The sequence below is a fragment of the Cheilinus undulatus genome, linkage group 4 (genome assembly GCF_018320785.1).
Source record: "Cheilinus undulatus linkage group 4, ASM1832078v1, whole genome shotgun sequence".
NCBI classification, from domain to species: Eukaryota; Metazoa; Chordata; class Actinopteri; order Labriformes; family Labridae; genus Cheilinus; species Cheilinus undulatus.
This window is the reverse complement of record NC_054868.1, coordinates 4,630,341-4,656,436: the sequence shown is the minus strand read 5'-3', so window position 1 is coordinate 4,656,436 and position 26,096 is coordinate 4,630,341. Positions and strand designations below refer to the sequence as shown.

Sequence of the window (26,096 nt, the reverse complement as noted above, 5' to 3'; positions counted from 1 at the left end):
ACATGCCTAAAATTTGTGCACATGACTTTACATATCTTCTAAAACCAATGCTTTTAAATAATGAAATATTATTCAAACACACTTTTACCTGCTGATGCACACATACCTGCCTGCCTTATTGCCTTTTTTTTATTGTTTTAAATGAGCGTCTAATTATAAAACTCCTGTGCATGTCCTACATTAAAATTCAGAATTTTATATTTTGCAGCAAAGATTAAACATGCATGTTAAATTAACACTTAACCATAATTAAATCATGTATTTTTGCAAATTATTTGATTATATAAACATGCTAAATTGCTTATAATGCAGTAACATGAAATTGAAAATTCTATTTTATTGTGTCACTCTTAACCTAGTACATTTAAGTGCTGGAGAGTGCAAGAATGAACATTTTATCTGGTTATATCAGCACTGAAATGTTAGCCAGAGTGCTCTGGAGTGTTCTTAAATTTTAGTATTATCAAAGAACAAATCACAGATAAGAAAACTTTAAATGTCAGAATCGTCTTAAAAACCACGTAAGAGGGTTTAAGAACAAATTTCTTTTTAAGAAGAATGTCTTGTCTCCTCACACTGATGAGCTCCTCTTGAATAACAAAGCTTGTGGGTGGCTCATGCTTTCGCCAGAGATCCAAACTCCCTCTGCTTAAACCATGGCCCATAGTGCTGGTAGGAGCAGAAGATACAGGCCAGATTTCTTTATCATATGGATAATGAGTTTTTTTCCTAACCGCTGCCTACATGCTCCATCCACACTGCTATTCTAAATAGATCATTAACAAAGCTGCCACTGGGTGACTGCTAACTATTCAACTCTTGTTTGCTTCCTCACAATGATGATATCATATAAAACTGCTAACAGCCTAAAGGGTGTCTGTGTGGGTTTGAAGGTAAAGCTGTCATGGAGGTCACCCTTAAAACTGCTGTGGGGAAGATACACATGCACCCACTCACGCACAAACTTCCACTATCCATCTTAGTGACCTTTGGGCAACACTTGTCCCCTACTCTTTGTCGGCACCATCTGCACAGACCCACACACACAAAAACACACAGAGCAGCTTAACTCCACTCCGTATTTATGGATCATGGAAATAACTAAATACAAGGGGGGGGGGGGGGGGCCCAAATATCTGAGGCTAATCAACCCTGGAATTTTTAAGAGATGCCTTTAGATCACTATGGACAGAGCTACATGAGCAGGGTGGGATATGATAAGCCATTCACTCTTTCAAACCGCCCCCAGCAATCATACAGTTTATGCTGCTTTCACTGATTGATTATGTGCTAAAAATTATCCAAGGTAGACTTACCACAAGTCACCTGAGTGTGAAACAACAGTACATGCTCCTAAAGAAGACATGATGTTAGTATGTTATCAACCCCATTTGAAGAAAAACATGTATCAGTCACGATCATGGGTAAAAAAGCAACACTAGGGATGACTTGGTTTAACGGTGTGTGGTTAATTGCAGTTAAAAGGTCACTGCTGATGCAACACGACGTTTCAGTGCTTCAACACATGTTGCAAAACAATAGCATGCATGCTACATTAGCTTTACTATGGACCAGAAACCAGAGGTAGAAATTTTACACAATTATTGCACTCAAGTAAAAGTGCAGTTACTCCAGTTAAAATGTACTTAAGTAATAGTACTCGTCAATCTACTCCAGTCAAAGTAAAAAAGTATAAGATTTAAAGTTTACTTCAAGTACTGAGTGCAGAGTAGGTAATAAGGAGTTGTACTGTAAAATACAATCTTTCATTATTGGAAAGAACAAAATAATAGAGCTCCAATAAGTTGTTCAAATAAAGCCACACCTCAATGAAAAGGTAAATACACAACATAACTAGAAAAGCACTTGGAGAGCACAGACCCCCGCCATTAGCCCTATCTCCCAATAGTGAAGAATCCTTTAAAAAATTCCTGGATCCGTCCCCATGTGGCCCCAACCACTTCATTCACCGATTACTCCCTCACCGGTGGGGTGGAAACACAGTGAGGCAAAGCACTGGCTTTGCTACGGGTGCCAACAGATGCACCCATGGTCTCACCAGGGGTACACTAGAAGTCATGGCAGAGGGTGAATATTCCTCTATCCCTCCCAGCATTGTGAGTATTCTTGCTACAATTCCCTGTCTTTCTCTCTGTTATGCTCCGACTCGTCTCCTTGACCGGGCATGTGTCTTTCAAACTCTATAAACTCCAAAACTTTGACTAGAAACACACCCAAAAATGCTGCTGGGAGTAAAGTTACTCATGTCCACCATCTCCTGGTGTAAAGTGGTAACAGCGCAGACCTCAGCCATTAACCTTATCTCCCAATAGTACAGAATCCTTTAAAAAATTCCTGGATCCATCCCCATGTGCCCCCCACCACGGCATTTGCTGATTACTCTCTCGGACATGCAGTGAGGCAAAGCATTGGCTTTGCTATGGGTGGACTGTCATGGCGGAAGCATTGCCTGCTGATGCCAACAAATGCACTGACAGTCTCATCCATGGTCACCAATAACTCCCTTCCCCAGTGGGTTGCCTTCGCTAAGGGTGCCAACAGATGCACCAATGGTCTCACCGGACAACTGAAAGTCATGGCAGAGGGTGAATATTCCTCTATTCCTCCCAGCATTGTGAGTATTCTCGCTACAATTCCCTGTCGTCCTCTCTGTTATGCTCAAACTCATCTCCTCGACCGGGCGTGCGTCTTTCAAACTCTATATACTCCAAAACTTTGACTAGAAACACACCCAAAAATGCTGCTGGGATTAAAGTTACTCATGTCCGCCATCTCCTGGTGTAAAGTGGTAACAGCGCAGACCTCCGCCATTAGCCCTATCTCCCAATAGTACAAAATCCTTTAAAAAATTCCTGGATCCAGATGGTGATCTGGATCACTCCCAACATCGATTCAGTTCTTCCTTATGCCATTTCTGGCATTTCCTGAAAATTTGATCAAAATCTGTCCATAACTTTTTGAGTTATGTTGCTAACAAACGAACAAATGAACAAATCCACCCGATCACGTAACCTCCTTGGCAGAGGTGATTAAGCTCAGAGTTAAATGTAAACTTTTAAAGGGTCTATATCAGCAAGTAGCCTGCTGGAAACCCAAAAGAAGAAGAAAAACTAGTCATATGTCACCGTCCCATCCAGTCTGCCAAAACTCAAACACGGAGCCGATGGTGCAGCGTGAGGAGCAAAGTTATTTTCTACTTTCTATACAACAGTATAAAAATTATTTCATTTTAAAAGCAAGAAATACACACTGTTTATTTTCTACTTTTCTTGGGAAATTTGACTTTTTATTTAAAAAAAAAACATTCATTTCAAGTTTGAGTCAAGCCTGAATTATGAGAGAAAGAGTTCTTGTAGATCTGATGTTTGAGCCATTATCCTTGGAACTTGAAAATATCCCTTTCTCCTGATATCATGTGGTAATATTTTAGTGTTTCTTCAGAAAACTGAAGAAAAAGAAACTGCCTCAATGTCTGAAATTACTCTTCATCAGGAAGTCAGCCACTTCTACTGTGCATGAGAACAGCATCACCAAACAAAGACAGCTACAGAGCAGTCTGAGCTGATTCTGCAGTCCAGTGTGGTACAAAAGCATGAAGTATCATATTGAAAGATTGGATGGTGGTTATTATAAGAGTCTCTGTTACGTAAGGGATTATTGTATTAGCCTTCGGTCTGACTCATGTTGCTGTCCATCTGACCCAACTGTTCCTATCTGCGGAATAATCAAAGCTACGAAGCTCTTGGGATATAGTCAACCCTTTTTTTATCTTTCATTGCCTTCATTAGTTTCTCCATCAACCTGACCCCTCCCTTCTAACTGTTCTTCTTCATTTTGCTTGTCTTCTTTTTCTTCATCCTTCACATTCTCTAACCTCTCTCTCTTTATCCACTGTTAACTGGCTTTGCTTTCATTTCAGTTCACAAAGTGCAAATCTGCAGGGATAATCTCTCTCTCTGCTACCTTTCCTGATCTTTTATCTAATCTCCTTCTCCTCTCAGATTATAAAAAAGGGATGACAGAGAGAAAAAATAAAGACACATAAAATAAAGGGTCAGAGAAGTAAAGAGATCATGTACAAGTATGTGTAGTGTCTTAACACAATAATCACTAATTGTAGGAGGAAGAGTGAGACTAAGACAGCGGTGATATCATCCACCTCTGTTCTGGTTTTTATAATCCATGGATGTACCAGTGAGTGGGGGGTCAGGGTGAGAACAGGGCCAGCCAGAAGCTACATCCTGGAAGGTTTTGGAGGCTCAGTGTCCAGTTCAAGGACAAAGCAGCACAGATGGACACTTTGCAGGCTCTTCCATTTATTGATCCTTGTCAGCCAGTGTGTGTGGGTCAATTACAGGTTATGTGCAGGTCACTAAAGTTCACATTTAAGACCTGCTACTGCTGGAATTGGATTTAAAGTCACGCTAGAAACCATGCTGCAACACAGACAACCAACTGCCTAAGTTAGAAAAACTAAGGTTGGCAAATATTTTAGTTCAGACTAGGGCTGGGAAATTAATCACAAATCAGATTAAATTGCAATATGACCTGTGGCAATTTTCTTATTGCAGAAGCTGCAATATTTCTTTAACTTGAAATGTGTCAAAAATAACAGTTAAATAAATTCATTTTTGCAGCAGCAGAGCTTTTATGCACATTATGCAAACATTCAAGTTTCATTTTTTAAAAAGGGTTTACAAAAATCCTCCTTTTTGTGTTTTATGCATGTTTTGTTTTAGTCAAAAAGTAACATAAAAATAATAATCCTTCAAAAAAGCAAGTGGTATCAAATTTGCAATATGAGCAAAAATAACTAGTTAATTCTATCTAACATTGATGAAGCTTAGGATTAGTTCATGGAAATCAAACCCCCAGCTTTGGTCAGCTGATCGCCAACGTCACCTCCTCCACCCCAGCCACCTCCATTATAGCTTAAAGCCACACTAAGTAACTTTAAAAACGCACATTGTAAAATTTGCTAGAATAGTCATGAGTTGTACTCAGATGCTTCAAACAACTTCTCAGACACACAATATACCTTTGTTCTGCATGACTGATTGTGCCTTTTCTCAACCACAGACCAGTTCATGAGAGTTGTACTCACAAGTCTATAAACTGGGTAGGTGAGTGAAATATTGGGATGGGATAAATTGTTGACTAAAAACATGTAGGCACGTAAGCTCTTCAGGAGGAATGGCAGGCAATCCCACAGAGACAGATAAATGGCCTCATAACATCTATGCCTCAGAGAGTGGCTGATTTGGTGTGAGCAAATGGAGGTCATACTAGATAGATATTGATATAGATATAGATATAGATATTGAAATTTGGACTTGTAAGAATGGATGGTACTGTCAACTTTTTATTGTGTGATTGAATAAACTGTTTCCTTGATTCCTGATTTTTGTGTGTATGTCACCCACAAGATGTGTGCAATAAGAACAATAACTATAATTGGAAATATAGTTCATGAATTACAAGTAATATATTCATGAATTTCAATGTGCGTTTTTAAAGTTACTTGGTGTAGTTGCACCCTCAAATTCAGATCCACATTGAGTGAGTGGTCAGTTACAAGAAGTAACGCCTTTCAACTCATCTCCTCACTCATCTTTGTTCTGATATGGGCTTTCCCAGTGTTTAATGTTAGCATGACACAAAAGGGAGGAAGTGACGCCCTAATAAAGACTCTCTTCCACTGACTACACTGCTGTTTATGTTGTACTAAAGTCAAACAGGACCTGCTACACTGCCGACAGGAAGAAAGCTGAAAGATGGTCAAGCCTTTAAGATCATTTTAGGACAAAATATTCTAGGTAGTAATGGATCACAACTGCAGGTCACTCTTAAACATCTTCACTAGGAACAGATTGATGATGAGCATTTCCGAAGCAACTGCCTCTTCTTTCTATAAAGAATAATAATGAGCTCAGTGTGACCGAGGGCATCACTTCCCACAAGCATCTGTTTAGCGCTATTAGCTGAAACCTGAGGTGGCTGAAGGATACGGAACCTAGCAGATACCCCGAGCAGTCGGAGAGAGGGATGGAGGGAGGGATGGAGGGTGGGGTGAAGGTCTAGTGTAGGCGGGAAGAGAGGGAAGGTCAGCTCTCATTAACAATGAGTCCATTCATTCCAAGTTCTCTGCCTCTTCTCAGTCCTTCTCGTCTTTGTCCCTCGCTCCTCCATCTCTCCTTTCCTCTCATCATTGTCTTTTCTCTTTTTAATGCCTTTAAAGTTTTACACCCCAGACACTTCAGGAGTTATCTGATAGCTTTTTCAGATTTTTATAAACTGTAACAAGTGTCCAACTCCTTCTGCTGCGGCTGTTATCGCCCCCCCTCCTCCTTCCTCTTCAGGTAGCAGCTTTCACATGGCCACATCACAAAGAAGCGATTGTACCTTCTGTGCATTTCTGTCAGCATGTCTCTGTGCGTCTGGAGACATTTGTGGCATGCACGTCTCTCTACATCCCGCTAACACTGCTTTTATGTGTGAACATCTATGATGGTGGTGTGGAGAGGAGGGCCAGCTGTAATAAACACGAACAGATTGCAACCAGGGGAAAAAGAGGAGGAATGAAAGGCTCTGGAGAGGTGGGAGTGAGGGGAGGATAGGGAGGATAGCCTTGGCTTCAAATTCACTGCCATGATTGCTTTTTGTGATACTTAATCATTCAGTAAATTTGAAAATATCGAGATAATGTCAGGAAAACTCCTGGTATGTGAGCCCCTTATAAAAATAATCTCCAAATCGATGTAAAATTAAATAAACGCAACACTGAATATTCTTGACCAAAAGTCTTTTTGAGGTCAGAGGTCAGAGGAGCAGCCTGGTCAAGGCTGAAAGAAAGGAAACAATAACTCGCAGAGCCACTTGTTGCAGCCAAGGCATGAAAAGGAACATCTTTCAGCACACAACAGCAGATGAGGTAGTGCATCAGGAGACCACAAAGGGTGCCACTCCTGTCAACTAAAGGCCTCTGCAGACCAGCCATGTGCATTAACTGCACATTGTCTTGTATACAAAGTGCTATACAAATAAAGATTGATTAATTGAAAAGGTATACCTAATAAAGTGGCCAGCAAGCTTATAAATGCTATTCCAAGAAAAAAAACTTTTGAATTAAAAGGTTTTGAGTGCACATGTGACAAAATCATTTTGTTGTTATCATTATTAGTATTAAATAATATTAAAATACATTAAATCAAAGATAAGTTTATTTCTTTAACAGAGTAACGTTGGACAGATATTTTTGTTTAATAATGAAGTTTACAACTGTTCATAAAGCTGCAAGGTGTAACAATCAGATTACCCCACAAACATCTGATTCTTCTGGAATAAAAACTTGATCCATGAATGGGATTATTGTCAGCAGATTATAAAATCCTGTAAACGGTAGACTGGGACACAGAGGCTGAGCAGTATTACCGTCATCAGGTGGCAGTAACTGGAGTACAGCACACACAAAATAGGCCAAAATGACTGAATTACAGAACAATTCATCACCGAGAAACATGAGAGAGAAAATTAGAGAACAGAATACATAAAGGAGGCCGAGCAAGACAAAGAAAGCCCAGGATTTTTGGAGACAGATGCTGAACTGGCAGCCAGGCCGAGTGGTGCTGAGAGTTACTGGGAAAATCAAGGAATAAAAAAGAGAAGAGGATGCTCTGTATTTTCAGGATGTTATTTCTAAAATGAGTTTTAAGAGAATGATTTCTAATATTTAATATAGTTTACTTCAAAACTCTTTAGTCGTGTAAACCTGCCAGTTAAATCAGTGATAATCCTGCTATCGTGGTCAAGTTCTCCACAGAAAGGTTTGTCATTTTTGCTTTTATTGAGAATGCCAACATCAGGACGTGTTGTTTTCACATTTACTGATGTTGCTACCTCCTGATCTTCTTCAACAGGCTTAGTTGAAGTGGTTGAGAACTCGAAAATGTTTACAGCATCATCCAAATATCTTGAACACACTGCACCAGACTGCAGATTTTAGACCAAGTTTGGTGTTGTGTTAGGTGAAGTCACGTTCACGGTCCTCAAGTTAGACATGTGCCTGCTTTGCACCTGACCTCTCCTCATATTTAGACAAAAATACCTCTAGGTACAAGTGTATTTGCTTTCTAATTAAATTCTATAGAGCCCATCATGTTTGGACAGAAACCAGCAAACTTTTATCCTCATGACTGGTCTGAATTTTCAAGGACAGACATCCTGCTTCTTGTTGTTTTAGGGGTATAACTTGCGATTTCCACATGAGGACTGCCCCATGCATCCAAGTGCTGGAGGTTTGCTCCGACCGAAGGCGAGTGACCTCGTCCACTGGAAGCGTGTCTAGAGCCCTGCACCGCAGCATGGAACCCTGATCAGCGGGCAGAGATCATGGGAGAACTGCAAGTTCACACAGGAAAAGTATGTCAACAGCAGACTATTTCACCTTTTGGGGTTAATTTATCAATTATCCCAGCATGAGTCCATGATTTTATTGCTTCCACCATTGGGTGAGTACATTAGTAAGTTAAAAGGTTAATGTTTGCTTAACCTAGGATTTCGAACATGTGTGTGCAGATGTGTCATGTCAGGGCACAAAAAAACCGAAATCCTCTTGGACCATATCATAAGTCAAACAGGAAGTCGGCCATTTTTAATTCTTTGGTAAAACAAGGCATATTTTAGGGGTTGTATTTGAACGAACTCGTCCTAGGGCGTTGATCCAAACTACTTGATCATTGGTGTAGAGCAAGAAGAGATGTCTTCAAAAGTTATTCGGGATTTCCTCTTTAGTCAAAAGGCATGGCCATGGCGGCTCCTTAGATAGAAATTCTTCATAATGTGATAAAAGTGACTGATACTCACAAAAAAAATTTCCATTTACTACAAGATTGGCCAAATCCTGCTGAAATTAGCACAGACATAGCTCTCAAGGTCGGTATTACTCAAATTTGAAGGTCAAGAGTCCTTACCTAAAATGATGTGGCCATGAAAATTTTTCATTCGCCATGTAACAGGAAGTAGAATTATCTAGTGCTTACAAAACTTGTAAAGCCATGAAACTTGGCAAAGAAATACCCAGAAGCAAACAGTGAATGAAAGAAATCAGTCAAACTGAATATCAGTTTGAAAGGATGGGTGTTGAGACGGGATTTAATAATGGAGAGAGCATTAATATTATGGATGTCTGGTGGGAGGGAGGTCCAAAGTCTGGGAGCAGAGCGACTAAGGCTCTGGACCCCATTGTGGTCAAACGGGTGGTCGGGACAGTGAGGTGGAGAGAGGAGGAAGACCTGAAAGCGCGATAGGGGGTGCTGATGTGAAGAAGGTCAGAAAGGTATGGAGGGGCGAGGTTACGGATGGCCTTGAAGGTCAGGAGTAGAATCTTAAAGTCGATGCGCTAGCTGACCGGGAGCCAGTGCAGCTGCTGAAGAACTGGAATGATGCTGACGGCAGAATTGTCGACTAACTGAGGTTTGTGGAGGGATTTCTGGGGGAGAAAATCCTGTCAATAAGACCCCCTTATTCATACGTGGGACTGGTGTGTGAACAGAGCAGGACCGTTGTTTGAGTGGAGGCTGAACCATTACAGCTGAGGAGCGAATTTTAGGTGCACACACCCATCCTTCAGCTGTCAACTCCATGCTCTATGGAGCTTTGACATTACAAGCAGGTGTCGGTAAGCCTGTATGGTCCAGCAGGCTACTGCCTGAGAAGAGCTGCTGCCTGCCTAACCCCACATTCAAATCCAGGCACTGTTGGACTTTTAGTGAGAAAGCACATCTTCTAACTGTATTGAGCCTCCTTAATAGTTGCCTGAAACTCGTTCTAAACGGCTTCAGAACTGTCCGTGATGAATGCAGTCCAGCTGCCTTTAACATAAGCGCTAGCGTCCACTGCAATGAGGATCACCTGAGCAGGTGTCTGACCCTCAGAGAGTAAATCAGACATGAATAAGGAAAGGAGAAAGATGCGAGGCATGCCAAGAGAAGGGGGGTGGGCCAAACTCACACAGTTAGATGGGATTCTATTTATGCTGCCTATAATCAAATAAATTGACATCATACAATCTGCCAGGGTTTTACGAACATTTCTCATAATGGAAAGAGTTCACTTTGGAGCAATATTTAGCGCATTTCCCCTTAATCTGGACTTACATGTTTGATGACTGTGAGCTTTCAGTGATCTATTGTCTGTATGTCAACTAAATAGGCCGTTTTTTGAACTGGACATATTTTTAGATTCACATAGTAGCAACTTAATGGGCACCCAAAAATTACACCTGGGCAAATCTTAAGAAGCTTGTAGGGTCTCTTATTACTATAATTGGCAGCATGTTTGTATGTCTCGATTTGCACACCACACCGTTGTTACAACTGTCCTTGATACCTTTCAGAATACAGGTTAGGAACTGGTGCCATGAAAGAAAATTATATGTGCAGATTTTTCAAAAATTCAGAAATTGTTGCACCTTTTGCTCCAGTTTGCCCCTCTACCCCTCCTCATTACACATACGCTCACTCCACTATAGAGTAGGCAGCCTTCACTCTCAAACACACACTCCAAAAGACTGAAACTAGACCACGATCATGACTGTTTTTTTCTCTAGAGCTGAGAGGGAAAGTGTCAGAGCTGGAAAATAACTAGACTTTGTGGAAACATTCACATGGAAGTGTATTTGGATGTGATGATAAACCTGCCCCCTGCCCCTGTCGGGAGTAAGTATGCTCTTTTTGGAGTACTTCTTCATGCTCATATTAATGTTCATATCAACAACATAATACAGGAGATGTGCGGTTTATTTGCTGTTATTTGTTGTTTGTAGTCACTGGTGCTGCGTATATGTTTTAAATAAGTCATAAGGCACAGCTTTAATGCTCCCCTTACCAGGTTGCAGGCCAATCTTTGCAGATACGCACCAGTGTGGAGATGCTGAGCCATTATGCAGTTATACTGGGAAAACACTCCTTTCCATGCAAATTGGTCTTGTTGCATTATGCATGTAATGGCTAGGTTGGTAGCTAGGGCTGGGAAATTAATTGAAATTTAGATTAAATTGCAAAATGTCCTACTGCAATTTTCGAATCGCAAAAGGTGCAATATTTCTTTGAAATGAAAAATGTGTTAAAATACCAGTTTAGTAAAATTTTTTATGCAGAAGAGATCTGTTCCACCCATCATGCAAACATCTAAGTGTCATTTTTTTTTAGAATAGTTTGCAAAAATCCTACTTTCCTTATTTTTCTAAGGTTTTCTAATTCAAAATGACAATGACATGAAAATGATCAATCTTTTCAATACAGCAATTCATACAGAATTTGCAATATGAGCCAAAATCATTGCAATGAAACAGTGTTAATTTTGGCAGCTATTTTTAATTTTAGTTTTAGTCTTTCAATGAAATGCATTTTAGTTTTAGTCCCATTTTTGTCATTTCTATCCTTTTTAGTTTTAGTCGACGGAAAGTCAAAATATTTTCGTCTAGATTAAGTCCAGAAAAAGTCCTCATGTTTTAGTCCAAGCATTTTTTGCTTGCCTAAATTTGGTACCAAATCATGGTAATGTGTTTTCTGCACCTGCCAAACCTGGGGTCCCTGCTCTCTACAGTTGAGAGGCAGAATAGCTATAGATGCATTGTTTTTTGACAGATTTACCCATAGCAGAGAAATATCACAGATTTTGAATGTCCAACGAAAACTAAATTACATTTTAGTCTCATTTTTAACAAAAACTAAACTTAGTTTTGTCAGTTTTAGTCATCACAGATCTATTTTTGTTAGTCTTATTCTAGTTTTTGTCAAGGAAAAAAAGGCTGTCGATGAATAGTTTTAGGCCGGCCACACACTAGACGATGTTTTTTTAATCTGGAATAATTTTTAAACTGTGGGAGACCACAGACTTCAGGACAATTTCCAATGATTTTGCATCTTTAATCCTCTGAACACACACACTAGACAGCTCAGCCAGACTGTCAGATCACTGGAGACCACACACCTGCCGACCTGCCTATGACCTTGTGTGATTATGTGATTTAAAAAAAAAACAAAACACGGATGTCTGTCGATACCGTCTTGCTGTCTCTCCACAACAGGCTGTCCTGGCATGCGCTACAGGTGAAGCAAAAATATAATAAAAGGGAAAGACTTGGAATGAAATCATGGCTGAAATTGAGTTAAAGTTGTGTTCATGGTTGTGAGTGGTAAAAGTACGTGTGATCTGGCTGTGACACTACCTGGTCTGCTTGCTCTCATTGGTTGTTTTGGGTACTCCATCAGTGGCACTATGACCTAGAATCGTAAATATCAAACGTGTATGATGTTTACAATTCGGGATTTTGGAGGCTACGACACGATTTGGAGCAGTAAAACAATCGTGTTGACACCACACACATGCAGACTACTCAGACCAGTGTTGCCAACTCCTCAGTAAGGAAAGTAGCTATTGGCTGTCCTAAAAGTCTCCAGTCATCACCTAATTTGCATAATAATGGGTATGCATTTAATTGTAATGGATGCTGTAGGAGAGAGGGAAAATGTCATGAGAGAGACAAAAAGTGAGCAAAAGATCTTCAAGATGTATAGAACTACAAATGAACTTGCTTCTGTTGATTCTTGTTTTTATAACATCACAATTCCAACCCTCCTCCTTTATCTGGGCTTGGGATAGGCAAAAATGACTCGAGAGATACTGTGGCAGAGTAACTTTAATTCTTATTTTTAGTTTATTATTCTATTGATTTTTCTATTTTAATTAGAAGTTTAGCTTCTTATTGTTCACTTACAAGCCTACATCAAATTCCAGTGAAACATTAACATTTAACCATAACATTTATAAATATTTTTTGTATAAAGTCTTCATTAACATCTTTAAATTGACCAAATGAGACAATAGAAAAAAACTGTTAAGGCACCTTCACAGAGCGGTTAACTTGCTGACATGGGGGCATGAGCATTTCCTGCTCTGACTGCAGCTGAGACAGACTGCTGCGAGGACCTCTCCACGGAGAGGAGCAACAACGATACATGCTTTAACGTCAGAGTCTCTAAAAGTCTCCAGTAACACCAGAGAAAGTTGCTAGATTTGTCGCTAGTCGCTTTTTTGAAAAAGAGTCGCTAGAGGGGTCTGAAAACTCACTAAAGATAGTGACAAAGTCGCTAAGTTGGCAACACTGACTCAGACAAACAGCGACGAGGCTCCTCTCGGGATACGCCCCCACGATCGTCGGAGGAGGCAAATCTTGCCCCAAATTGGGCCTTAAATCCTGCAGTGTGTGGCCAGCCTTAGTCATAGTTTAGTCGACAAAATTAACACATTAAATCGGCATCGCAATATTGGAAGAAATAATCACAATTAGATTAGATTTTTTTCCCAAATGGTTCTGCCCTATTGGTAACAGCCCTGCGTTAAGAGAGTAAAGATTCATCTACTGTTTGCGCGAGCTGATGGAAGTGCTCTGCAGTTTTTACGATGTCCAAGTTTTCCAGAGATCAGGAAACAATTTCACCTCTGTATGACTTCAAAATAAATGATGATAGATAATGTGTGAATAAGGGTAATGAATAACACTTTGACATTGCTTTCACTAAGGATAACCCAGAGTTAAATCAGCCTGAAGCCCTCAGCTGCTCTTTTATCTACGTGTTGTTACGTATGACAAGGATGTGAGGGCTGTGGTTGTTTTCTTAGACTTTCCTTCAGGGTGGAAATTTTCTAAATGAACACACTGATATTACCATTCCTTTAATTAAACACACTGTCTGTAATGCTGACGGTTATTATGGGGTGTCAGGATCCATGTTGGATACAGGCCGGATTTGAAACACCTGTTGCAGGTGGTAGTGGGCAGCATTTACTGTGGATGTGGGCGGTGATAGTCAGAAATCCAGCAGAGTGGGCATTGGCGGGATTAAGAAAAGCGTCTAACTCTAGTTCTTCAAATACTGCAGATATCTACTCAGACTTATGGGACTGATTGGAATCAGTGTAATAAAGGTCAAAGGTAAAGGTCATTAGGCCTCAGCCCAGGCAGCCCTTCTTCTTGACCCTCCTCTTTCACTGTAGCAGCAACTTTAAACCTTGCAAAAGGCATACAATCGTCGTTAAGTAGAGTGCTATTGTAAAAATGGAACACCACTGATTGCAGCCTTTCAGGAAGTAGAAACTCTTCCCCTCTATTCATGCATTATTTTCTCTCTTGTTGAAGAGTCCATTTTGAATAACCCACACACAACAGATCTGAATAATGTTTCTGTGAGTGAGGTTTATGCATGGTCTTTGGGAACTTTTGTTTGTGTGTTGATCTCTGAGGTTTATGACTAACTGATACTTTGAACCTGAGTTCATACTGTGTGGAAGGTTTCTGAAGTGGGTGAGTCACAAAGACTGAAATGACACGCTTTCCTTTGAACCACAAGCATGAAATGCATTGACAGTGCTGTCAATGCAGTTTCCTCCTCTCTAAGGCAGTTAAAAAGCTACTGCAGTGTTTGTCATGAAACCTAATGCCTTCAAGTACAACAATGAGCCTTAAATCATTCTTTTGCTTTTCTCTTAGAGGATCAAGGTCATTCTCTCTGAAATGAGAAATGGTCATTCAAAAGAAAAATATATGAAAAGAAATAAAGGGAAATAAAATCGTTATCAGGATTATCAACAGAGAATTTGGTCTCTAAAATTAGAAATACCAGGATTAAATCTTGTAATTGGCTCTCCTGATGTTTCCTCACCTGTTTAAATGTATTCTCCTCTGCTTCTCTCGCCTTCTCTCTTTGGCTGTATTGTCACATGTCTAAATGGTTATCTTTATTCAGTGAGCAACAGATAGCACCTGGTGGAGTGCTGATAAATGAGGAGCGAGGCTCTGGAAAACAAAGGCACATCAAGATGAGGAGAGGTATGTACGGAGGCGCGAGGAGATGGTGCAGGTGTCACTGCGAATCTAACGTCACCGTGCATTCAGGGTGGCTTTGGAAAGGCAAAGAAAATGGACATTTAAATTGCTTTCAAAAAAACCCACCCCTGCTTGTTGCTCCTTAATCTTGACCTCTACTTTCATGTGTTTTCAAATATTCATCACATTTCAGAAAATCAGAAAAATGTGGACTAAAAACCAGAACATAATATTTTCAACCAGCTTCCATCTGAGGAAGATGCCTAAAAAGGCAACTAGTTATTACTCAGCCTTGAAACCTTGGGAACCTTTTCAAAATCATCCAAAGTAGAAGAGGAGGGAAAGAATTTCTAATATCAACAGAGCATACCAGAAACGTTTTTTGTCTATTGATACTGCATACCAAAAATATTCACTATAAACTGAAAAAAAAGTGGATGTGAGATGGCAGCACTGAGATGGAGACGGGCTGTAACTGTAACCCCTAAATTCCACCAGATGCGTGTTCAGTCTGCGCTCCGTCACTACAACGGAGCAGATAGCTTTCAGCTTTAGTCAGTCTCAGTGCTTCCACTATTCTGCTGGAGCCCTCCACAGCAGATACGTAAGACTTCTACTTATAATGGATGCCGGGGCCCTGCGCATTCATTCAGTACAGAGCAGTTTGAGCGGGGCAAGGACTTTTGCCATAACCAAACTAAAATATCCAGTTAAATTTCAGAATGAAGTACCTCGTGATAATGCCGGACAAATGCCGAATCGCGTTTCACATTACATCAACAACTTCATATGGGGTGCAGCCTAGCCAACAGGTCAGAGGGACAATAGGAAGCACATTCATTTATAGAAAAGTTACTCATGGTAGAAGCACAAAAATCTAAATGAAACGGCAAAAAAAAGAGACAAATCCAAGCAAGTCCATCCTTCTCCAGCTCCTGCAGTTCAGAACAAAAGCTGCACGTTTGAGTGCTATATTTCTTTAGCACTTCAGTAGTATCTTTCCTGCTCACAGATTGAGCAGCGTGGCAATGCTGCTCTCTGCTGCACACTGAAAACGGAGTCGGTCGGTGTTAACTGACAGCAAGGCATGCAGCGCAGCTGTGGTGGACCGGAGACAGACCCAGTGGAAGTCCTGGGTAAGGGAAAGCTTAAACTAAGAATAAAAATAGTGATGCATGATAAGTATTTTTTGAACTAGATAATTTCCTACTCCTGATGGTCAATAACTGATAAGAACTGATATTTTGTTTTCAATTGTTTATTTTAAAAAGATGTTTTTTCGATGTATTTCTGCACATCTAGGGGTAAGAAGGGGTTAAAATGTAGTGAGCAAGCAGAAGGCTGTGAGACTGACTTCGTCACTGTTAGGGTTGTCTTTTGGCTCTGGCAAACTCTGAACTTTCCAATGCCTGCTGAATCAGCACTCTGCCTGGTATTAGCCTTTGGCTTGGTCCTAATGCTCGCGGCTAAGGCTAGTGGCTAATGCCGCTTCATATTAACATCATTAGGATAAAGACTTTTAAGTGACTTATAAGATTGGTTGTGTTAAAACTCAAAGACTTTTTTCCACTCTTGGGGATCTTTGCTAACCTGACCAGGGTTGCCAGGTCTGCGGTTTTCTTGCAGAATTGGTCTACTTTTAACGTACTGCCGCGGTGAGATTTTTTTGTCCGCGGGTTGAACAGACCCAATTTTTATGTCTTGTGTATGAGTATTTAATATCTGTAGCAGAAAACTACTCTATTTACACTCAAGTACAACTAAAACAACCAGAAGAGAGGCAGGAAAACATGGAACATGGCACACAGACATACACGCCACCCACAGAGAAGCAGAATGTCTGCGGGCACTCAAGCAATATATGCAGTGTTGCAGAAGTTTTACTGTATTATTTTGAATTTAAGCATGGGGCTTGGTTTTGGGCTAGTTTTTATCGGCCATTCGGCTGGTTTTGTCACACAGACCTGGCAACCCTGAACCTGATACGCAAAACTGCAAAACCTTCCATATAAAGCGTTTGGGAAAGGGCAGAGCCTTTGAAAAAAAATTCAGAGGGTGATTGGATGATCGTTTTGTCTGTCACATCTTTACAGGCCAATCAGAGCAACAAAACACGTGATGTAGACGCTACTGAGGTATAAACTCCATATAGAACTGCATAACGCAAATCATGGCAACTATAGACATGTCAGTACACAACATTTGTTGTTTTTGAAAAGAAAAGTACTCACTGCTGTTCTTTTTTCTTGTTTTAATGAAGAAATGTCAAGTTCTGATAAAACTGGCGCTTTAGCAGCATCCACGCTAATGTATCCCTCTATATCTGCACCGGCCTCTTCTTACTGCTTTCTTACATCACGACTCCGCCGCTGATTGGTCTTGTCACTTTCTAACCATGCCCAAAGGGTTCAGATGGGAGCTTTGCAAGATGGATTCACCAGTGAGAAACACAGAAACGGGTGTATCCATCTGCTTTGCAAGGTTAGATCTTTGCGGGGCAGATTTGACAAACACTTGTATTATCCTCCCTGTAAATACCGAATAACTTCACCATGTTGTTAGCCTGTTAGCACTGAGGCTACTTTCTCTTCTTCTCTTGTGCTTAACCCTTAGAGCTCACACTGCATGGATCCCCCTTTGTAAATTGCTTAGTAACTTTTGAACCACAAGTCGTAGACCCTGAATTGTTTTTTCCTATGAAAGCTCTTTTTTGTGCCTTTTTAATTATGTTCTCCATGTTTTCGTAGCTCTTCCAGAACGTTTTCTAGTGAGCCCGGAACTTGCAAGACAACCTTACCATCATCTGTGCCCCAGACAAAAAAAGGCTTGAAATATGTTTCACTTTATGTGTGATAAATCTAGACTTTATGAAATGTTCACTTTTTCAAATAAAATACAGGAAACAATGAACTTTTTCACGCTTTTCTTGCTTTTTTTTTAGATGCGACTGTATTTGTTGAATGACTGCAAGCATTAAACCTGAAATTCCAAGGATGATGTTTCAAGGAAAACAAGTGTCAACCCCCCCTAGTTGTCAAATAATATCAAAATGCCTTTGTGGGATGAACTGCATATTAAGGATTGATAGAGCTTGTCATTGTGCTTTCACAGAGCTGTAATTTTATTCTGACTGGCTCAGTTTGACTCTTGAATACCGTGAAACTGTTCTCATAATGGATCCATTTGTTTGCCTGCAGCCACACAGAAATGAGACTATCTATATTGTGTTTGGTGTCGTCTCTTCAACAAAAGTCTGACAGCTGCTTCTCTGTGTCGAACAAAGCAGAAGTGTTATCCACCGATGCCCATAATGCAAGTCAGTCTAAATGTACTCTAATCATTTTACACTCTAGAAAAAGATGGGAGAAGGTAAAAAGGCCACCAGGATTTTTTAAAGCATTTCTGCAGCAAACCTGGAACCAAAGTGACCTCAGCTCTGCAGAAAAAATCACCAATTGTAATTTTACATTAACCACAGTGAAAGGCAAAGAAAAATATCTGATAATCAGGCTGTGTTGAATGAGCCACCCCCCTTATCCCCTGATACACACTCACATGCTAACTCACATATTTCTGACAGAGTCCTTCAGCGGAAACAGCTTTTCCTCAAGAGCTGCCTTCCAAAAACACTTAACAAAAACTGAAATTGGCAATTCATTTCTTTCCTTGTTCATTTTTTCCCCCCGCTCATTTTTATTGATCGCAATCACTTGTTCCCCGCACGTGTTCAAATTGCAGAGCGGGGTTTTTTTTTTTGTCTTTTTTCCCCAACTGCGAGAAGAATAGTCCAATCAAGGCAAATTGGTGCTAATCTTCTCGCTCTTTTAACGGCAGATTTGGATAGAGAAGCAGAGCCATGAATCTCAGCAAAAAAATTTTACAGGATCGACAGAGAATTATGTGGAAGAGGGAAAAGCTGCGAGGCTGTCAGACAATGCAGAGCGGAGACACAGATGGAGAGACAGCGAGAGGTGAACCTACCAACTTGTTGAGCGGTCTAACAGTTGAATGGCGCTGGTCTGCTGCCAAATAGCGGCGTTCCCTTCAGTGCCTCTAAATCTAAAGACAGAAAGAAAGACAAGGAAGAGTTTAAATGGCGAACAACAGTTATACAGGCCCAGACTGAAGCAGAACACAAAATAAATACAGAATTTTCCATGTGAGGTAAATGAGACAAAGCTGAGCCTTGTCCATATTGAACAGCTTTTCTCTCTCTATAGAGCAGTGATCATCAGCTGGCGGCCCGAGGGCCACATCAGGGCCACCACATCTTCCCATCCGGCCCCCATAACATTATTCAATTCAGAAATATGCAGGGGAAAAAAACTGGTTGATGCATACGAGTCACCTGACACACCAGATGGATTTGTTTCACGCATCCATCTGAAAAACCTTCAACACTAAGCATATGGGAAAGGGCAGAGCCTTTGAAAAAACTCAGAGGGTGACTGGATGAATGTTCTGTCTGTCACATCTTTACGGGCCAATCAGAGCAACAAAACACATGACGTAGCCGCTACTGAGGTGCGCATGTGCAGCTACTGAGGAGTGACACAAACCATGGCATCTGTAGACATGTCAGTACACAACTTTTGTTGTTTATGGAAACAAAACAACCCACTGCTCTTCTTTGTTCTTCTTTTAACAATGAAATGTCGTCAAGGTCTGATGAAACTGGCGCTTTAGCAGCATCCACGCTAATCTCTTCCGCCATAACTGCACCGGCCTCTTGTTGCTGCTTGCACCCGCAAAACTCTGTAGCACCTGTAAGTACCGCCCCTCGTCGCTGATTGGTCCTGTCACTTTCTAACTGGGCCCAAATGGTTCAGATGGGAGCTTTGCAAGATGGATTCGGAAACGGGCCTATCCATCTGCTTTGCAAGGTTAGCATATGAGGCATCTTTTTTAAATTTCCTACTACTAAACCCAACTATTGAGATTGATAAAAAGGGTAAAGATTTGTTAAATGTTTGGTCAATTTTATAGACGTACACTTGACACCCATTGCTAGCATATATGATGCATGATTAACACAAATTTTGAGTTCATTTTTGATTTAAACAATGGGTTTAGTATCTCAACTGCCCCCTTGTGGCTGGCTATGGTATAGGGACTGATCTTACTTTAAGAGGCTTAAAATGGCATACATTTTAAATAAAATAAAATATTTTAAAATCTGGCATCTGAGAGGAGGATCAGGAGAGGAGGGCGGAACTTTCTTCCAAACGGGGAGGGCCAACTGAACCTGGGGGTGAGGCTAACTCCCCACATGACATCATGAGGGGGAAGTCTGAGAACAGGTTCAGTACACATTTTCTGAAAGGTAGCAAAAGAAAGGGGGAGAATGAATTAATTTTTCTGATTTTTGGGGGGATTGTGGACAGGCCAGGGGCACTGAAAAAGTAATTTAAAGGAGACATAATATGCACAAATCACTTTTTAGGCTTTTCTAACAAAAATATGTGTCCACAATCCCTTCAAGTACTAGAAAAGTCCATTCCCTCCCTCCCCATCTTTTTCAACCTTTCACAAAATGCGTGATGAGCCGTTCTCAGATTTTTCCCTCATGATGTCATCTGCAGGGTTAGCCCCGCCCTCAGGTTCAGATGGCCCTCCCCTCTTGGAAATGAGTTCCGCCCTCCTCTCCTGATCCTCCAGCCGAGATGAGGATCAGGAGAGCCACATCCATTTCCTGAGAGGGGCGGGGTCAGGGGCGGAGTCAGACAACTCATTAACATTTAAAGCCACAGACATAGAAACAGCTCGTTCTGAGTAGGGCTGTTTTTAGACATGCCAATATCCAATACTGGAGTGTTTTTTCAGCAACAAACTTCACAGGCATGTTTTGAGAACCTGAGACCAATATAAACTTGTCTTAAAGGGGTAAAATAACCTTTAAGGATTTCAACCTGCCACAGAAGCTGCTATTCTTTTTGTTGTTGTTGTTGTTGTTTTTACATTTAAACCAGTTCAGATTTAAACCTTGTCCCGCCTTGGAGACAAACCTGCTCCTGCATTCAGACATGGTTTCTGTCCAGTATTCTCTTTGTAAGGCCACTAATAAATGTGAATGAATATTTAATTTTTTCATGAATTTCTATAGTGTTTGAGTCTGAGAGCACTTGTCCACATCAAGGTTAAATACATATGAGGAGATGGAAACTGTGCACATCTTGAAACTTTGGCGTCTTCAGAGACTAACTGTGAATCTTAGAGATTGTTTTTATTATGAATAAACCATCATGAGAGACAGGGCGAGGCTGATAGAAGAGATATTTAAAGCACCTAATGTTTTTAAAAACAGACTCACAGACGCAGAATGCTGGCATGTAGAAGTGAGTACACACACCAAACAGTGGAGAGGTCCAACTCTTCAATGTGACATTGAGCTAATCAGATTTGAGGGAGGAAAGTGTTTGATAAACAAATTGCTCTCTCTCTCTCTCTCTCTCTCTCCATCCAGCCCCCCTCTCTCTCTCTCTGACACCCCCCTCTCTCACTAATCAGTAGAAGAGCCTTTAGAGAGCAGAGAGAGATTCATATTTATTCACTAATTCATGTCAACAGCCAAATCTACTCCATGACGCCAAATAAACAACTATTTACCCCAAAACCACTCTGCACACAGAGAAGCCACCTCATCCACAAAACTCACAAAGCACGCTAGCAGCAGGCCACCAACAGGCAGCTGAGAGGAAATGTGAAGTAAGTGATGAATTCTGTTTAAGGCCTTTTACGGCACACAAGTATGAGCATTGTAAAAATCTCAGTAGTTAAAATTTAAAACCATGAAAGACGGCGAGAGTGCTGACACATTGATGCTGTGAAAACAGCTCTGAGGAGCCTTTAGTGTGAAGAGATAGACCACTTGTAGTTTAAATTATTGCCTCTGAATTGTCTTCTCACCAAATAATAGTAAGTTTCGATAGTGGTATTGATAAGGACTGGGATCAATAAGGAGTATCGTTAAGGGTATCAATATCAACTAGAAAAGCACTCGGAGAGCGCAGACCTCTGCCATTAAACCTATCTCGATAGAATAGTACAAAATCTTTTGAAAAATTCCTGGATCCAGATGGTGATCGTCCATAACTTTTTGAGTTATTTTGCCAACAAACAAACTAACTAACAACGCTGCTGATCACTTAATCTCCTGGGCGGAGGTAATAAACATTTAAGGTCTTTACACACCGGGTCTGTTATTTTCGGATGCGTTTCTTTCAGATCAGTAATCCCAAAAAACGTCATGCACTCAGACCTTGCACACTGGATCCGATGCGTTTTTATTTGCTTTCACTGCGAAAATTCGGAGAATGTGGCAAATAGTGTTGTACTGCAAGCCTGTGTCTCTGTCACTCCTTTAAAATCCCACTGGATCCATCCTGACAGAGAATTTCATTCAGCACCCATTCATGCGTAATAGCGCTGAGCCATGTTGGAGAAATGGAGAGAGCAACTTTATAATTCTTTGTTATGAGCTGTGAGTAGGTTACAACGTATGCCTTTATCTGTTATATTTCCAGAGCTGATATCCACATTACACATGTGCAAACTACAGTGTTTGCAGCGAAAGTTTGGGAGTGGGAGAGAGGGAGGAGTTGGACGGGGGTGAGTGAGCAAGAGAGAATAAAGCAACGGGCGCTGATCTGAATCATGAATCACCCATCTATCTGTCATAATATTTCAGTGGTTTATATCCACAGAATAAATGAGCAAACTTCGGTGTTTAAAGTGAGGTTAGTGTAAGAGAGAAGGAGAGAGAGAGAGAGAGGAGGGGTCTGGTGGGAGTGAGCAAGTGAGGAGGAAGCAGCAGGCACCGTTTTGAATCATCACTCACCCATTTAAATGACTTGGACTGATGCAAAATTTCGCATAAAATCGAACCTGTTCCGAATAAAAATATGACGGATGAAAATTTTGGCGTCAGTCTGCAAACGTCAGAACAACATGAGCTCGATTTTGTTTTTGAACGTGCGGAAAATTCGAACGAAATAATCGGACCCAGTGTGCAAAGGCCTTAATAGTCCCCATCCTTATTGGTGATTATACATATGCATCTGGCTTAATAACAGATATAAAACCTTTATAGAGCCACTTTGTTTAATCTTTCATTAAAAATGTCTCCTAAGTGTCCTTGAAACAAAACACAAAATTTTCAGGTTTTAACGATGTTCTAACTTGAATAACCACTAACACATTCAGTAGAAAAGTCACCACTTACCATGGTAACTTGTTAAAACATACCACTTGAGTTTCTGATAAATACGCGTCTCGCTTAAGCCCTCACATTTCATGTATATTTTTAAAAAAATTGTAATTTTCTGCACAAATGACTGTTTTCTTATAATAATAAAAACAACTACTACTAATAATAAAAACAACTACAGTTATGCTATAAAAGAATTATCTTGAGCACATTTCTTAAGCTTTTTTAATTTCAAATTAGAAAAGCACTCGGAGAGCGCAAACCTCCACCATTAGCCCTATCTCCCAATAGTGAAGAATCCTTTGAAAAATTCCTGGATCCGTCCCCATGTGCCCCCCACCACGGCTTTCACCAATTACTCTGTTCCCAGGGGTGGAAACATGGTGAGGCAAAGCATTGGCTTTACTATGGGTGTACTGTCATGGCAGAAGCATTGCCTGCTGGTGCCAACAGATGCACTGACAGTCTCACCCATGGTCTCACTGGACGACTGGAAGTCATGGCAGAGGGTGAATATTCCTCTATTCCTCCCAGCATTGTGAGTATTCTCGCTACAATTCGCTGTCTTTCCCTCTGTAACGCTCCGACTCGTCTCCTCGACCAGGGTGCGTCTTTCAAACTCTATAAACTCCAAAGCTTTGAATAAAAACACCCAAAAAATGCTGCTGGGATTGAAGTTACTCATGTCCGCCATCTCCTGGTGTAAAGTGGTAACAGCGCAGACCTCCACCATTAGCCCTATATCCCAATAGTAAAGAATCCTTTAAAAAAATTCCTGGATCCAGACGGTGATCCGGATCACTCCCAAAATCTAATCAGTTCTTCCTTATGCTTCCTTATTCTGACATTTCCTGAAATTTTCCTCAAAATCCTTAACTTTTTGAGTTATATTGCTAACAAACGAACAAACTAACTAACTAACTAACAAACCCTGCCAATCACATAATGGAGGTAATAATAATTTAAAGCCCCTAATGCACAACAGACTGGAGCACATGCTGAAATGATCGCCTCTTTATAAGAAACAGTGAATGTGATGCGAATGGGGACTTGGTATGAGTTTTATCCATCAACAAGCTCCACTATTCAAAAACTATAACAGCGCCTGCGGATGTCACTGGCGGAACATTTGTCCAATCACCTTCCAAGAATTTTTCCAGGAAGTTCTTCCCTTCCCTAACACTTTGTATCTGGAGGTTTACCCAGATGAATGTGACGTGTCAAGTTATACTTAACTGAAACTAAAAAAGCAAGACTTTAAAAAAATGACAACTAACTAAAACTGTATTTTGCATGAGCTTGTCCTTGCAGTAGTATGTAGTAGCTGTTTCTTGGTAAAAAATAAATAAAAAATGAAACAAAACAAGTAAAGCACTCTATACAAAACAGGTTTTCTCTGTCTGTAAGGATCCTTTATCCAAAGTTATCAGACACTTTGAAAGGAATCTTAGCCTGGCACTCTTCAAGGACATTCTCTCAAAAAGAAGTGAAGAAAATGTAAGAAAAAAAAAACAAATCTACTAGAGATATTTCAAACTTCCTTGTATATCTTTAAAGCTTTGTTAAAACTACATTAGGCACAGGTGCAAATTCAGAAAGCCTTATGGGCTTAAAGTGTTGCATCTAAGACAGAGACAAATCCAAGCACACATTCTGCTAAAATTTGTGTTAAAACACCTTAGGGATGTGCAGGATGAAAATAGATAATACTTTGATAATCTATTTAAATTTTTTAAAACAAATATCCGACCACTATTTTTAAAAACTATGCAGTTTTTGTCTTTATTTTTCTTTTTTCTCTGCTGTTACTTTCACTCAAATATTCTTCAAGAACTTCCGAGCTTATCATTAGAGATGAGTCACAACTTTGGATCACTAATGCTCAGATAAAAAGTCAAAACTGGTTTGAGGGTAGATGTCGGAGGAGAGCAGATGAGGGCCGGAGAGTGTTTGTTTGACACTCTTGCAGTGATGAGACACTCTACTCCATCACCTCTCCACCTCTTTAACACATGACACCTGCATCACCTTACAGCTCGCCTACACCGTAGCACACATATGTATAGCTCCATCTGTCTGTTACTGCAGCTTACATGTTTAGCTATTACGTTATGATTAATGATGATTCAGCATGTGCTAAAAAGAAAATAAAGTTCTGGTACAAGGTTTTGGAGTTATTCCAGGTAAGATGAATAACAGCAACATGGTAATTATTAGGAAAATCCTGATGTATTTTTGAGGACAGATGGTCAAACACACAATCTAGCTACAGGGATTCAATCACCAGTTTTTAATTCTAATGTTAGTCTTTCAGGTTAAATCCCACTGTAAAAATGGATCAGCAGCGGTGCTTGGAGGTGAAAGCTTTCCTCAAAAGATGCTGCCTGGGTTGGCTGAGCAGCATGATTTGACTATGAAGGAATAGCTTAACTAGAAACCTCCACATATATAAGTGCATTCATGTAATTACATGTTATTTAAAAAAAAAAAAAGGAATTTAATTAAATCTGAGGCTGCAACAAAGCTTTGCCAGCAGCACAGAGGGATCAGCATTGGTGAGGCAGGGATCAGTGTGAAGGACGTCACATTTAAATGGACGGCCTTGTTCAACAAATGAGCTATGATTGGTTGAGACTAGTGGGGACAGTCAGCTGATAAATTAAAAGCAATTGATGTTTCCATCTTTTCTTGTTCAAGGCTGTGTATCTCGATTCCATGCCAACAAAAAAGTAAAACAAGAAAAAGCATGCTAAGAGAATATCTGTTACACATGAGTCCGGTTGTGCTTTAGGTTTCTGCTGGTTCAACATGGGTCTAGTTGTGCTTGAGGTTTCAACCTGTTCAACATGAGTCTAGTTGTGCAAGGGGTTTTGCCTGCTCAACTAGAGTCTAGTTGTGCTTGAGGTTTCTGCCTGTTCAACATGAGTCTAGTTGTATGTGTATTTCTTCCCATTCAACATAGATTTGGGTTCTTCTTAAAGT

At 40.4% G+C, this 26,096-nt stretch overlaps 1 protein-coding gene across 1 annotated transcript in view; it reads right to left on the bottom strand.

The window, feature by feature from the left end:
• Window positions 1-26,096, bottom strand: part of LOC121508424 (teneurin-3) — a 168,062-nt gene that overhangs the window by 53,925 nt on the left and 88,041 nt on the right. Inside the window, exon 3 of the mRNA XM_041785279.1 lies at window positions 18,890-18,967. The gene's annotated coding sequence lies outside the window, so the exon portion shown is untranslated. The remainder of the gene's footprint in view (window positions 1-18,889; window positions 18,968-26,096) is intronic.